Below are 14,558 nucleotides of genomic sequence, written 5' to 3' on the forward strand. Positions count from 1 at the left end.
ATGAAATCTGAGAAAAGGAAAATTGAAAGAAAAAAATTGAAGGCCAGCAGCACAATTGCGTTTTCATTCTTTTTGGAAGCACATGTTGTGCTTTTCTTGCATAAGAAAAGTTGTGCTTCTTGAGAAAGCACATGCTGTGTTTTTTATTTTTCCAGTAGAAGGGTAGTGGTGCTTCCTAAAAAAACATTTTGTTTTCACGAAAACATTTTTTTTATTTAAGTTACATAAGTCGAGGATTGAATATAAGATCTTTTGAATCTGATACTGTATTAGTTTTCATGTATCAACTATTAGAGCCAAATGCCTGAGCTAATGAAGATGATTATAACCCACACATACTTCAACACGTTTAACACCAATGGAGTTACTTCTTTTACAGGGTAACACCGATGGAGTTACTTAATTACTATGTTCTAACGTTGATCGATCATGTTGATTCATGGTTTCCAATTTTCATCATATTGTTTTATTTAAATAGACTTTGATGTTACCAAAAGTTCAATACAAACTAGCTGTTTTGCAGAAAAGTTTGTGAACTACTACCACCCCCTTGGATGTTACTGTATTGATCATCTCTTGTTCGTTGTTGGCAAAGTTGTCTCTCGTTTATCTTGGCAGGTTGACACAACTACTTGACACCGGCAGAGTGATGACTGCGTTGGTTTTCAAGTAGTGATCTACTCTCTCTATCTCTGGAGAACCCAAAACACACACACGGTGAAGGAGAAACAGAGCAGGAACACAGCCACACAGAGAGAGGTTTTTGCGATGCGTAAAGTGTGCATCTTTTCTGTCTATTCCCTTTATTCAGTTGCATAACGAAAACGAGAAACTCGCCATGATTCAGTATATGTGTGCGCCATCCCACAAGCCTAGATCATGCCAAGCCTAAAGCTAACAAACTGAGTTAAAAAAAAAGGCAAGGCCGCAGCGAGAAGGCAGCTCACTTCTGGCCGATTCAGTTGACGTACAGAACAACTAAACTAAACTTATTTAGCTACTGAAAAAAACAAGCAACGACTGAAACTGCAGATACGTCGAGGTTAACATTGACAGATTGTTCACAAGTCCTAGTCCGCGAAGGTGTGTGCCCATGTATCCATATTTTGGGACAACTAATTCCGAAGCATTTAGTTGTTCGCATATATACCTATATACCCAATGTCTTTTTGAGAAGAACTATATCGATTGACTTAAATGCGTAAAACAGAATCAAAGCTAGGATAGATTTGTTTACTCGTTGATTAATTCAGATATCATGATTGGTAATTTAACATGCCATGTTGGTTATGTTTGTTACATAATTATGGCTTCCATCCCTAAAAAAAACATAATCATGGCTTCCTTTTCTGTCTGTAATTGAGAATTTTTACCTTGATTTTTCGCCTCTAGTTCACAACCAGTGTGATTGATGTAAAAAGAACAAATGAAGAAGTTTCAATGTTGCTCATACTTTTTCACTTTTACTTCTGTTGCTGACACTCTGTGTTGTACTTGTATGATGACAGTTGCTGCTTTGAAGATTTCCGAGAACTAGCCACGTATGTGCCCAACCAAGTTGCTCCCAGAAGATGAAAATCGAGATGTTATGGAGAATACTGAATTTCATTTGAGATTACGAACCCGTTGCTAGTAACTACTCCCTCCGTTCCTAAATATAAGCCTTTTAAAAGGTTTTAAATGGACTACAACATAGGGATGAAAATGGAGTGGAAACTTTCCGTTTTTCCGGAGGAAAAATGGAAACGGAGAGGAAATACGAAAACAGAAACGGAAATTTGCAAAATGGAAGTGGAAGTGGAATTTTTTATGTGGAAACGGAAACAAAAACGGAACGGTGTTTTTCGGTGGAACAGGCGTGGAAACGGAACTTTCCGTTCTCGTGAATATGGAATTTCCTGTTTTACTATGGACCTATGGCTGTTTTGTAGTCCAACCACCAAACAACACACAATTATACAATGAGTAGAATGGATCATTTGAGCCCAACTTCTACTACCACACATGTACTCAGCTTGACCCTATACTCAATTGTCCAGTACTACTACAATACTATGCTAAGTTGCTAACATAATGATATTATTTTGTAGCCTTGTTAACAATTCATTAAATTTGTTTGTGTTTTGTGTGTATTTATCTATGATTCAAGGATTTTTTAAGTTCCGGTCAACACACACTTCTGTTTCCGTGTCCGCTTTGTATTCACTCAGTGTCTGTTTCTGGTACTATCTGTTTCCGTATTCATTTTTGAGGTTTCTGTATTTGTTTTCGCTTCTGCAAAAAAATATGAAAACAAATATGGTAGCACCCAGTTCCGTCCGTTTCCGCTCCGTTTTCATCCCTACTACAACATACGGATGTATATAGATATATTTCAAAGTGTAGATTCACTCATTTTGATCTGTATGTAGTCCCTTGTTGAAATCTCTAATAAGGCTTATATTTGGGAACGGAGGGAGTATATTTTTTAGAAAAGGAGGATGACCCCCGGGCTTTGCATCTGGGAGATGCATGCGGCCATTTTATTGATTATTCTGGAGGTACAAACTAGTACAAAAATATGCCTGAATCCGCCATCTTGACAACATCTGCCGCTACTCGAATCTATATGATGAAGGGGTGCAAACTGGACCAAATACCTAGACCTCTCACCTAAGCCTAACATCTAAAGTCGGATGCTCCGACCGAGCCACATACCTGGTCCGGGTCATAAACCGGTCCGACGCACTCACATCTGTCGTCGCCGCCATCTTCTGAAGGAAATATGCCCTAGAGGCAATAATAAAGTTATTATTTATTTCCTTATTTCATGATAAATGTTTATTATTTATGCTAAAATTATATTAACCGAAAACATAATACATGTGTGAATACATAGACAAACAGAGTGTCACTAGTATGCCTCTACTTGACTAGCTCGTTAATCAAAGATGGTTATGTTTCCTAACCATAGACAAAGAGTTGTTATTTGATTAACGGGATCACATCATTAGGAGAATGATGTGATTGACTTGACCCATTCCGTTAGCTTAGCACTCGATCGTTTAGTATGTTGCTATTGCTTTCTTCATGACTTATACATGTTCCTATGACTATGAGATTATGCAACTCCCGTTTACCGGAGGAACACTTTGTGTGCTACCAAACGTCACAACGTAACTGGGTGATTATAAAGGAGCTCTACAGGTATCTCCAAAGGTATATGTTGGGTTGGCGTATTTCGAGATTAGGATTTTTCAATTTTATTGTCGGGGAGGTTTCTCTGGGCCCTCTCGGTAATGCACATCACATAAGCCTTGCAAGCATTGCAACTAATGAGTTAGTTGCGAGATGATGTATTATGGAACGAGTAAAGAGACTTGCCGGTAACGAGATTGAACTAGGTATTGAGATACCAACGATCGAATCTCGGGCAAGTAACATACCGATGACAAAGGGAACAACGTATGTTGTTATGCGGTCTGACCGATAAAGATCTTCGTAGAATATGTAGGAGCCAATATGAGCATCCAGGTTCCGCTATTGGTTATTGACCGGAAACGTGTCTCGGTCATGTCTACATTATTCTCGAACCCGTAGGGTCCACACGCTTAAGGTTTCGATGACAGTTATATTATGAGTTTATGAGTTTTGATGTACCGAAGTTTGTTTGGAGTCCCGGATGTGATCACGGACATGACGAGGAGTCTCGAAATGGTCGAGACATAAAGATTGATATATTGGAAGCCTATATTTGGATATCGGAAGTGTTCCGGATAAAATCGGGATTTTACCGAAGTACCTGGAGGTTACCAGAACCCCCCGGGAGGTATATGGGCCTTAGTGGGCTTTAGTGGAAGAGAGGAGAGGTGGCCAGGGCTGGGCCACGCGCCCCTCCCCCCTAGTCCGAATAGGACAAGGAGAGGGGGGCGGCGCCCCCCCTTCCTTCTCTCTCTCCTCTTTCCCCCTCCCGAATCCTATTCCAACTAGGAAAGGGGGTAATCCTACTCCCAGTGAGAGTAGGACTCCTCCTGGCGCGCCCTCCTCCTGGCCGGCCGCACCCCCCCTTGATCCTTTATATACGGGGGCAGGGGGCACCTCTAGACACACAAGTTGATCCACGTGATCATATTCTTAGCCGTGTGCGGTGCCCCCTTCCACCATAATCCTCGATAATATTGTAGCGGTGCTTAGGCGAAGCCCTGCGACGGTAGTACATCAAGATCGTCACCACGTCGTCGTGCTGACGGAACTCTTCCCCGACACTTTGCTGGATCGGAGTCCAGGGATCGTCATCGAGCTGAACGTGTGCTAGAACTCGGAGGTGCCGTAGTTTTGGTGCTTGATCGGTCAGGCCGTGAAGACGTACGACTACATCAACCGCGTTGTGCTAACGCTTCCGCTGTCGGTCTACAAGGGTACGTAGATCACACTCTCCCCTCTCGTTGCTATGCATCACCATGATCCTGCGTGTGCGTAGGATTTTTTTTTTGAAATTACTATGTTCCCCAACATCTTCCACCGGTCCATCTTCACAGCAGATTGAGGTGCCAACCTTGGCAGTTACCTCCGCCATCGACGCACCATGACGCCAAACAACGACCTCCACCTATGCGAGTCTATCTCCAAGCAACGGGGCGCAGATCCATGCTAGGATAGGGCCGCACCACCGCCGTCGCCCACCACCCACAAGCGCCACCCATCTCCAAGCAACGGGTTCCCAAGGCGGTGCCTTCAAGAAGGGAACGACGCCGTGAGCACCGTTGCCACCCAACAAAGTTAGGGCTTTCGCCCGGGAGACCTAGGGGAAGGGGAAGTGAGTGGATCAGTCCATACCGACGCCTCCAAGGAGGGTAACGACGCCCTCAGGCGTCGCCGTCGACGCGGCCGGCCATGGCCGACCAGGGATTTTGCCCGAACTAGATCCCCACCACCAGCAGCGTCTCCTATACAGAACCGGCGACCCAAGGAAGCGCGGCCCGACGAGGATGGCCCGCATGCCAAACAGGGGAGGAGGGGAGGCACCAGATCGCGCGCACCGGCCACCGCAGAAACCGCCGCCGGTCGCCAACGACCACCGGATCCCACCGCCCGCGCGGCTGGGACGCCAGATCCACCGCCTGCACGGCTGCTAGCCGGTCGTGCCTTGCCAATGGAGCCGCCGCTCCAGATCCGGAGTTCCCCACGCAGAGGCAGGGCAACCGAGGCCCCGCCGCCACCATCCTTGGCGCCCCGGGCTTGCTCGGAGGCTGCCTCAGGCGGCGGCGAGGAAGGAAAGAGGAGGAGGGGCGGCTAGGGAGGAGGAGGGAGGAGGAAGGAGGGGCGGCTAGGGTTGGGAGGGAGGAGCCACGGAGGGAGTATGTACTATTAGCTACATCTACCCTATGTGCGTGCTGCATCTTCAAGATCCACGCCGGATATATTAATGTTAACTTGTCTGTGTGTTGCGCCGCATCTGTATCTATATAATGCATGATGTTTGTAAGCTCGGTTCAGGTTGTGTCCCAATCTGTCACCGATGACGTCATTCATCTAATATATGCATAAGAACTGGCAAACTTTATCTATAGTGGCGATTATTTTGAAATGTTGTGTCGATCATCTGCGGAATTTATCTCCTTTTCTGGTCTTCGAACCATGCATGCACGTTACTGTCTGAACAGATTGAAGAGCTTGATTATTGCCTGTAAGCAGGGATCAGAGTGTACGCACGAGGATCGTTTCCATTTGTGTTATGTTCCATTTATTGTTTTATCGATCTAAAACCCTCTGCAAATTATCCTTCCTTTCTTGGAAGATCAGAAGGTTTTCCATTTCTGATTATTTTGACAATGTTTTTCTTTTTTGCGTGGGGGCGGGGGAGGGGGGGTGGTTATTTCGCAATGTTGCTTCGATCAACTGTGCAATTTATCTCCTTTTGGGTCTTGGTCTTACATTCCATGCATGCACATTACTATCTAAATAAGCAGGTATCGGTGTATGAGGGTCGTTTCCATTTGTGTTCTGCTTCATTTTCTTTATTTTTTATTTTGCGGGGGTGTTCTGTTTCATTTATTGTTTTATCGATGTAAAAGCCCACGAAAAATTATCCTGGGAAAAGGAACCTACATCCTACTCTTTCCTTTCCTAGAATATCAGAAGGATTTGCAGTTGACAAGCTGGCAGTTTTGACCATCTGAACAACAGGGCAGGTGCTTTGATCCAGCAAGCCAAATTGGCGCAAGAGTGCATCCTCCAAGCAGCACAAAATCTGAAATTCCTGATCGTTTTCTTCTCGCACCGTCATGTATAACCGATCGATCCAAACAAAAAGAAGTAGCAATCGCACTGTTTGAGTTGCTTCCATAGTTCCATGCTTATATTACTATTCCTTGCCTTCTCCATTAGTTCAAACATCTCTCAGTTTCTTGCTCGTGAGAAACAGCTGATTCCCAGTTGTTGGCCAACGAAGAAAATACACACAATCTTTTTCTTTTTTTTTTGAAATAGAGGCAAAAGCTTTGCCTCATCTATTAATTAAGAATAATTTTACAGAGTTAATGGTCAAGTGAGAGCAAGCATTACATCAAAAGGCGCTGAAAACCCTTGCGGAGTATAATGCTAATAGAGAGGATTGACACCATTTACATGAAAACCCCTTGCGAGGAAAACCACAGAAGATAAGTGAGGGGTCATCCACCATTGAGAAGAAGATAAGTGAGGGAATCTTGTAGTTGAGGTTATGGGATCCCAACTAGATGCTTGATGTAATGAAAATGTTGATGTACTCTTTCTGCTTTTGGAGTATGAAAGCCACGAAACATTTTATGGAAACATGTACTCAAATGAAAATGTCCGGATATAATTTTTGTGGCCTATTACCGATAATTTATTATTCAAAATTTTGATCAAGATTTTGAAACATCTAAAGGGGACCTGTAAACCAAGAACGGAGGAAGTACTGCTCGACCACCTGCAACAGACTTTTGCTTGTGTACAAAGCGTTGCATGCCTTTTCGAAAAAAAAAACCAAAGCGTTGCATGCCTGCATTGACCTCAGAGTTAATTAATGATAGAACGAAATGTAAGACAAAGCGGATGGAGTAAGTCGCTTCCTCTAGCGGGCAAGTTAAACACACACATTAGACTAGCCACAATGGGAGTAACTTAACTAGTAACATCACACATCTCAATATAAGATTGTTTATGTGGCAGCTAATTAATGAGGAGAGAAGGGTTTATGGTAACTTAGATAGTTACTATAACATCACATATTTCAAGACATCATGAGTCTATAGCCTAATAAATAAACTCTTTCATGATACCACTCATATGTTACTACCCACTATGGAGGTAATAACATAGACTAGTAACATCGGCAAGTTACTACTCAATGTTACTCCCCACTGTGAGCAGTCTTAGCATTTTTTCCTCGAAGATTACGTCGCATCCTGACAGTAATCCAGCCATATTGGAATTAACATCACGATGAGCATTATTATATTTGCATGTGCATGCCTGAGGGCTAAGTTAAAATTACTTTAGCAGGTACTACCTCCGTTCTGGTTTATTAGTTCTCTTATATTCTGTGCTGAATTTTGACCTTAAAATTAAGGGTGACGCTACGCGTCTGCCGGTGGATTTATTGAAAACATCCGCCGCCTCCAACGCCGCTGGATTGAGCCATAAATAGCCGTCAGATCTTCACAATGAGGCTTGTCGTGAATTGCAACAAGGTAGATGTTGCAGAGCTCGCACTGCAACAACTGCTTTGTTGCGAAACCACCGACTCGTCATTTTTGCCCGAAAAATTGATTTTATCTTCACTTTTTTTGCAACATAGATGATGTTGTGGGAGGACTTTTGCAACAGAGATGGTGTTGTGGAATTATTATTTTTGTCTTTCACCTTTTTTGCAACAGCAATGGTGTTGCAGAATTATTGTTTTTATCTTTCACCTTTTTTGCAACATAGATGATGTTGTGGGAGGACATTTGCAACATGAAGCATGTTGCAGAAAAAGAATTCACTGAAAATGACGATGTCGTCTGCGGTGTACATTGAGGAATTTCTGAAACAAAGGTGATGTTGCGGGAGGATTTTTGCAACAAGGCCTTTGTTGCGGAAAGTATAAAAAAGCATCTCCAACTGAAGCGACGATGGAGGGCGAGAGGGGAGGCCGAAGCGGCACAGATGGACCGATGATGGCCGGAGTGGAGCTCGTGCTTGCGCACTCGAGCGGCGGCCATGGCTGCGAGCATAGGGAGCGCTAGGAGAGGAGAAAGGACGACCAGCGGCGTCCTCCGACGATCACCGGCGGCGGCCTTGCGATGGCGGTCCTGGAGCACGACTGCAGGCGAGAGGGTGAGCGACATTGAGAGGAAGGGAAAAATAACAAATGGATAAGAAGCATGAAGAGTGGATAAGGATAAGGACACGTGGTAAATGTACGAGACGCGGACGCGGTGCCTGTAATCCACCGTTTGATGGGAAACTTTTCCCTAAAATTAACTAACAAAATGTTAATGCATATCATGAAAAATAATATAATTAAAAACTATGTTTAAATATGAATTCAACGATGCAATTTTTTATGACATGCATTAATATTTTATTAGTTAAATCTCTAGTCAAATTTTGGCATAATATATAAAGAGGACTTATATAAACTAGCACGGATGTGTAGTGGCCAGCATAAAGCACCATATATCGTTCGGGTGAAATAAAGCGCCGTATATCGTTCGGGTGGAGATATACCGGCGTTGACAAGCGAGCGGCGCGTACGATGGGAGCTAGCTGGATCTCCATGGGTCGCCTATAAATTACCCAGGAACCATGCATGCAAATGTACCCATTTACATAGATCACCAGCATCAAAGACACTACCAAGGCTACACTGTAGTAACAGCTTGAGGGCCTTGGCAATGGCGAGGCACCTCGGAGTCTTGCTCGCTTTGGCGGCTGCCGTCCTCCTGCTCACCGCCGCCACCGCGCAGTCCGGGCCATGGCCCCAGCCCAAGGAAGACAAGCCCAAGGGCCCTCCGGAGAGCCCACCCAAGGCCTAGGGCCCTCCAGTGAGCCCGCCTCAAAGCCCTCGCAAGGCCCAGGGTCCACCTGAGAGCCCACCCAAGGCACAAGGGCCTCCTGAGAGCCCGCCTCAGAGCCCACCCAAGGCCAGGGTCCGCCTGAGAGCCCGCCCAAGGCCCGGGGTTCGCCGGAGAGCCCACCCAAGGTGCAGGGGCCGAAGCCAAAACCGAAGCCGATGAGCGTCAAAGTGCATCGAGAGCCGCAAGGAGAACCCCTACTGCTTTAACCGGAACATGGACTGCCCTTCCTACTACCTACAATGGGAGCAACACGTGCAAACCCGTCTGCGATGAGCATTTCCATCTACCAACAACCAATGGAGTCTCTTACGTAATTAGTAAAATATACTCCCTCCGTCTCATAATATAAAAGTATTTCTTTAACACTAAGGGAGTACATTGTAGCATTGACCGACTGTGCTGGTTCATGGCTATATGTGCGTGTGTGCAGTGTGCAGTGTGCAACACGCCAGGGGCGTGCGGCGACCCACGGTTCATCGGCGGTGACAGCAACACCTTCTACTTCCACGGCCGCAGGGATGCTGACTTCTGCGTCGTCTTCGACCATGATCTTCACATCAACGCGCACTTCATCGGCAAGAGTGGCCACAACAGCATGTCTCGAGACTTCACCTGGATGCAGGCCATCGCCGTTCTCTTCGACGGTGGCCACCACCTCTACGTCGACGCCAGGAAGACCGTCACCTGGGACGACACTGTCGAGCACCTCGAGATTGTTGAGGAACGTAGTAATTTCAAAAAAATTCCAATGCACACGCAAGATCATGGTGATGCATAGCAACGAGAGGGAAGAGTATCGTCCACGTACTCTCGTAGACCATAAGCGGAAGCGTTATGAGAACGCGGTTGAAGTAGTCGAATGTCTTCACGATCTGACCGATCCAAGTATCAAACGCACGGCACCTCCGAGTTCAGCACACGTTCAGCTCGATGACATCCCACGAACTCCGATCCAGCAGAGCTTCATGGGAGAGTTCCGTCAGCACGATGGCGTGATGACGGTGATGATGTTGCTACCGACGCAGGGCTTCGCCTAAGCACCGCTACGATATGATCGAGGTGGATTATGATGGAGGGGGGCACCGCACACGGCTAAGGGATCAATGATCAACTTGTGTGTTCTAGGGTGCCCCCTGCCCCCATATATAAAGGAGTAAGGGGGGAGGCCGGCCGGCCCCTGTAGGGCGCGCCAGGAGGAGGAGTCCTCCTCCTAGTAGGAGTAGGACTCCCCTTTCCTACTCCTACTAGGAGGAGGAAAGGAAGGGGGAAGGGGAGAAGGAAGGAGAGGGAGGAAAGGAGGAAAGGAGGGGCGACCCCCTAATCCAATTTGGTTTCGGCTAGGGGGGGCGCCCTGCCTCCTCTCTTCCACCACTTGGCCCATGAGGCCAATACTTCTTCCCTGTATTCCCGTAACTCCTCGGTACTTAAAAAAAACCCGAATCACTCGGAACCTTTCCGATGTCCGAATATAGTCGTTCAATATATCGATCTTTACATCTCGACCATTTCGAGACTCCTCGTCATGTCCCCGATCTCATCCGGGACTCCGAACTACCTTCGGTACATCAAATCACATAAACTTATAATACCGATCGTCACCGAACGTTAAGCGTGTGGACCCTACGGGTTTGAGAACTATGTAGACATGACCGAGACATGTCTCCGGTCAATAACCAATAGCGGAACCTGGATGTTCATATTGGCTCCTACATATTCTACGAAGATCTTTATTGGTCAAACCGCATAACAACATACGTTGTTCCCTTTGTCATCGGTATGTTATTTGCCCGAGATTTGATCGTCAGTATCTCCATACCTAGTTCAATCTCGTCACCAGCAAGTCTCTTTACTCGTTCCGTAATGCACTATTCCACAACTAACTCATTAGTTGCATTGCTTGTAAGGCTTATAGTGATGTGCATTACCGAGAGGGCCCAGGGATACCTCTCTGACAATTGGAGTGACAAATCCTAATCTCGATCTATGCCAACTCAACAAGTACCATCGGAGACACATGTAGAGCACCTTTAAGTTATGTTGTGACGTTTAGTAGCACACAAAGTGTTCCTCCGGTAATCGGGAGTTGCATAATCTCATAGTCATAGGGACATGTATAAGTCATGAAGAAAGCAATAGCAGTAAACTAAAACGATCAAGTGCTAAGCTAACGGAATGGGTCAAGTCAATCACATCATTCTCCTAATGATGTGATCCTGTTTATCAAATGACAACTCATGTCTATGGTTAGAGAACATAACCATCTTTGATTAACGAGCTAGTCAAGTAGAGGCATACTAGTGACACTCTGTTTGTCTATGTATTCACACATGTATTACATTTCCGGTTAATACAATTCTAGCATGAATGATAAACATTTATCATGAAATAAGGAAATAAATAATAACTTTATTATTGCCTCTAGGGCATATTTCCTTCAGATATCACCCTGTACGGTGAGCCTGTGCACCCCCCCACCGATGGTGCCAACAAGTGCATGTCCAGCCTCGTCCCCGAGTTGTCTGTCACTCACACAAAGGCGGCCAATGGCGTGTTGATCGCCCTTGACGGAAAGTTTAGCATCAGGGCGAACATCGTGCCCATCACCTAGGAGGACTCGAGGGTGCATCACTACGGCATCACCGCCAATGACTGCATCACGCACCTCGAGCTGACCTTCAAGTTCGAGGCGCTCACGGAGGATGTCCACGGCGTGGTTTGGCAGACCTACCACTCCGATTACTTGAACCGGTTCGACGTGAAGGCCTCCATGCCCACAATGGGAGGAGATGCCAGCTTCGCAACGTCCAGCATGTTCGCGGCAGACTGCCATGTGGCGCACTACAGAGTTGCCCATGGAAGACGGACCCCCTCACCCCCACGTCGTCCTCCCTGGGCGACTTGGGGCGATACCTTAGCCGCCGCAACTAGCCCCCACCTCCTGCTCTCCCCTCCCCCACCTCCGGTGGCCGTCGTAGGCGGCGGCGGGGCTCCCCCTCGCGCCATCTTGGCTGGATAGGCCCTGTCACTCCCTAGTCGCCGTCTGGGCCACCTTCGATCCCCTTTCTGTGGCGACGCTCGCCCATGACTCGGGACCATGGTGGTTCCCATCGGCCGCACCTGGCACCGCTCCGCCCTCCGGATCCGGTACTGGCGGTGGGTCTGGTGGTAGCGGGCAGCCCGATCAGGCTGCCTGGCCTAGGGCCAAGGTTGTGGCCATATGCCTGCTCAGGCCTGCCACCATCAACCGCCATGATTGCATACTCCGATGCCGACTAGGCCGGCTGTCCTGACACTCATCGCTCCACCTTCGGCTACTGTGTCTACCTCGGGCCCTCGCTCATATCGTGGTCGCCTAAACGATAACCCGTTGTGCCACGCTCTAGTCTTGAGGCGGAGTACAGGGCCATGGCCAACGCTGTCACCGAGTGCTCATGCCTACGCCAGCTTCTTCAGGAGTTGCATCTTGATGTGCCCAAGACTATACCGTTGTGTGCCGTGACAACGTCTCTGCCAACCCCATTCATCATTATCGCACGAAGCACGTCGAGCTCGACATACACTTCGTGCATGAGCAGGTGGCTCTCGGGCGCATCCGCGTCCTGCATGTCCCTACCGTTCAGCAGTTTGCCAATGTTATGACCAAGGGGTTCCGTACCGACGCCCACCTTCGAAGAGTTTCGGTCCAGTCTATGCGCCATATCTCTCGACCCCTTCCTTGTACTGAGGATATGGTTGAGATATTGGATGCCTCGTGTACTGTATATATGCTGCGGCATACTCCCTCCTTCCATCTATATAGGGCCTAATGCGTTTTTCAAGACCGCTTTTGACTATTGATAAAATTAATACTACATGACATGCATAATGTGAAAACTATATCATTGAAAGCTTCTTTCACATACGAATTTGATAATGTGCTTTGTGTAAGTTGCATGTCATATATTATTGCTCTAATATTTGGTCAAAGTTAGTTTCGAAAAACGCATTAGGCCCTATATAAATGGAAGGAGGGAGTACGATCAATCAAATTATGTGTTGCACAATTCTCTTTCTCTCTCCCAACACCAAGGACTGCTCTGTACTTTGAGGTTTTCTTGCCTGGCTCCTCCGGGGCCCCTTCTCTGCTAAAACAAATAAACAAATACGCGGCACAGCCCCTCGCGTGACCTCCACCGGGCCTGTTTGGGGAGTGGTGGTTTGGTTTGCAGGCGGGCCATGTGTTTTCCGTGTGCATGCCGCGTGCGAGAGTAGCTACAGTGCCGGTTCGGTGAAGTAGCCTGGGAGTTGCTGCTGCGCCTGCTCGTGCCTCCCTCCCCATTTCATCGGCTAAACTAAACAACATGAGTCTTATATTAGTGGAGTATGAGTATTCTTTTCGATGCAACCGTAGCTAGGTTAGGCACTGTACATCTTATCCATTAGGTAACGCTGCACTCTCTCTCATTGGAGTGCAGTGCACGCAGTTTACTAGTGTACTGGAGGAGCCAACGGTCGTGCACGAGGAAGAGAAGCAAGCGCGAAGAAGCCCGGCCGGCCGGCAATAACGCGTGCGTGTAGTAACTTTGCTGCTACTAGCTTACGTACTTAACCAACCTTATAAGAGCCTGCTTTCATCTAGTACCACGGCGTACTACCACCCTACGTGCTCTCCTCTCACCATGCGCATCACCATGGCTTCCCGTGTAGCATCAACGAGCGTCTTCCACCAGCTCCTCTTCCTCCCGCTCCTCGCCGGTCACTGCGCCGCTGCTGCCGCGGCGGTGGCAACGACTGGAACGGCGCCGGTAGTGGCGAGCGTTCCGTTGGACGTCGGGGTGATACTGGACCTGGCGACTGGGCTGGGGAAGAAGAGCCTCCTCGGCATGGAGATGGCGGTGCACGACTTCTATGCCGCGCACCCCGGGTACACCACCAGGGTGAAGCTCCACGTCAGGGACTCCAACCGCAGCGTCGTCGCCGCCGCATCCGCAGGTACGTACTCGTACTTTATCAAAGCATCAATTACAATCCACTATTCCACTTGATTCCAGGATAAACAACATGCAAGGCTCACCCGCAAAGAAAAGAAAAAACCTTGCAAGGCTGGTTATCCTTTTTTATTTTGTTATTTTGCGAATCAGTTAACCTTTCTTATTTATGTACTAGCACTGGATATACAAAAGCCAACATATCAAAGTGCAAGGCTGATTATATATCCTGCCGCTACTTTGTTGCCATGTTGTGGGGTTGGGGAACAAAAAACTTAAAGTGAGACATAAACATCACATGCTTCCAGACGATGGCCACGCGAGGATGAGGATAGAGCCAGGGGCGGATCTAGAATTTTGGGCAATGGTGGGCCAATAGTTAATTTTTAATATGAATTATGGGACTGGTCTTATTTTTTACTCCCTCCGTCCCAAAATATAAGAACGTTTTTAACACTAGCATAGTGTCAAAAACGTTCTTATATTCTGGGACAGAGGGAGTAGTTTCCTGCTTTTTTAGGAGAAG

The sequence above is a fragment of the Triticum dicoccoides genome, chromosome 3A, assembly GCF_002162155.2.
Source record: "Triticum dicoccoides isolate Atlit2015 ecotype Zavitan chromosome 3A, WEW_v2.0, whole genome shotgun sequence".
Taxonomy (NCBI): domain Eukaryota; kingdom Viridiplantae; phylum Streptophyta; class Magnoliopsida; order Poales; family Poaceae; genus Triticum; species Triticum dicoccoides.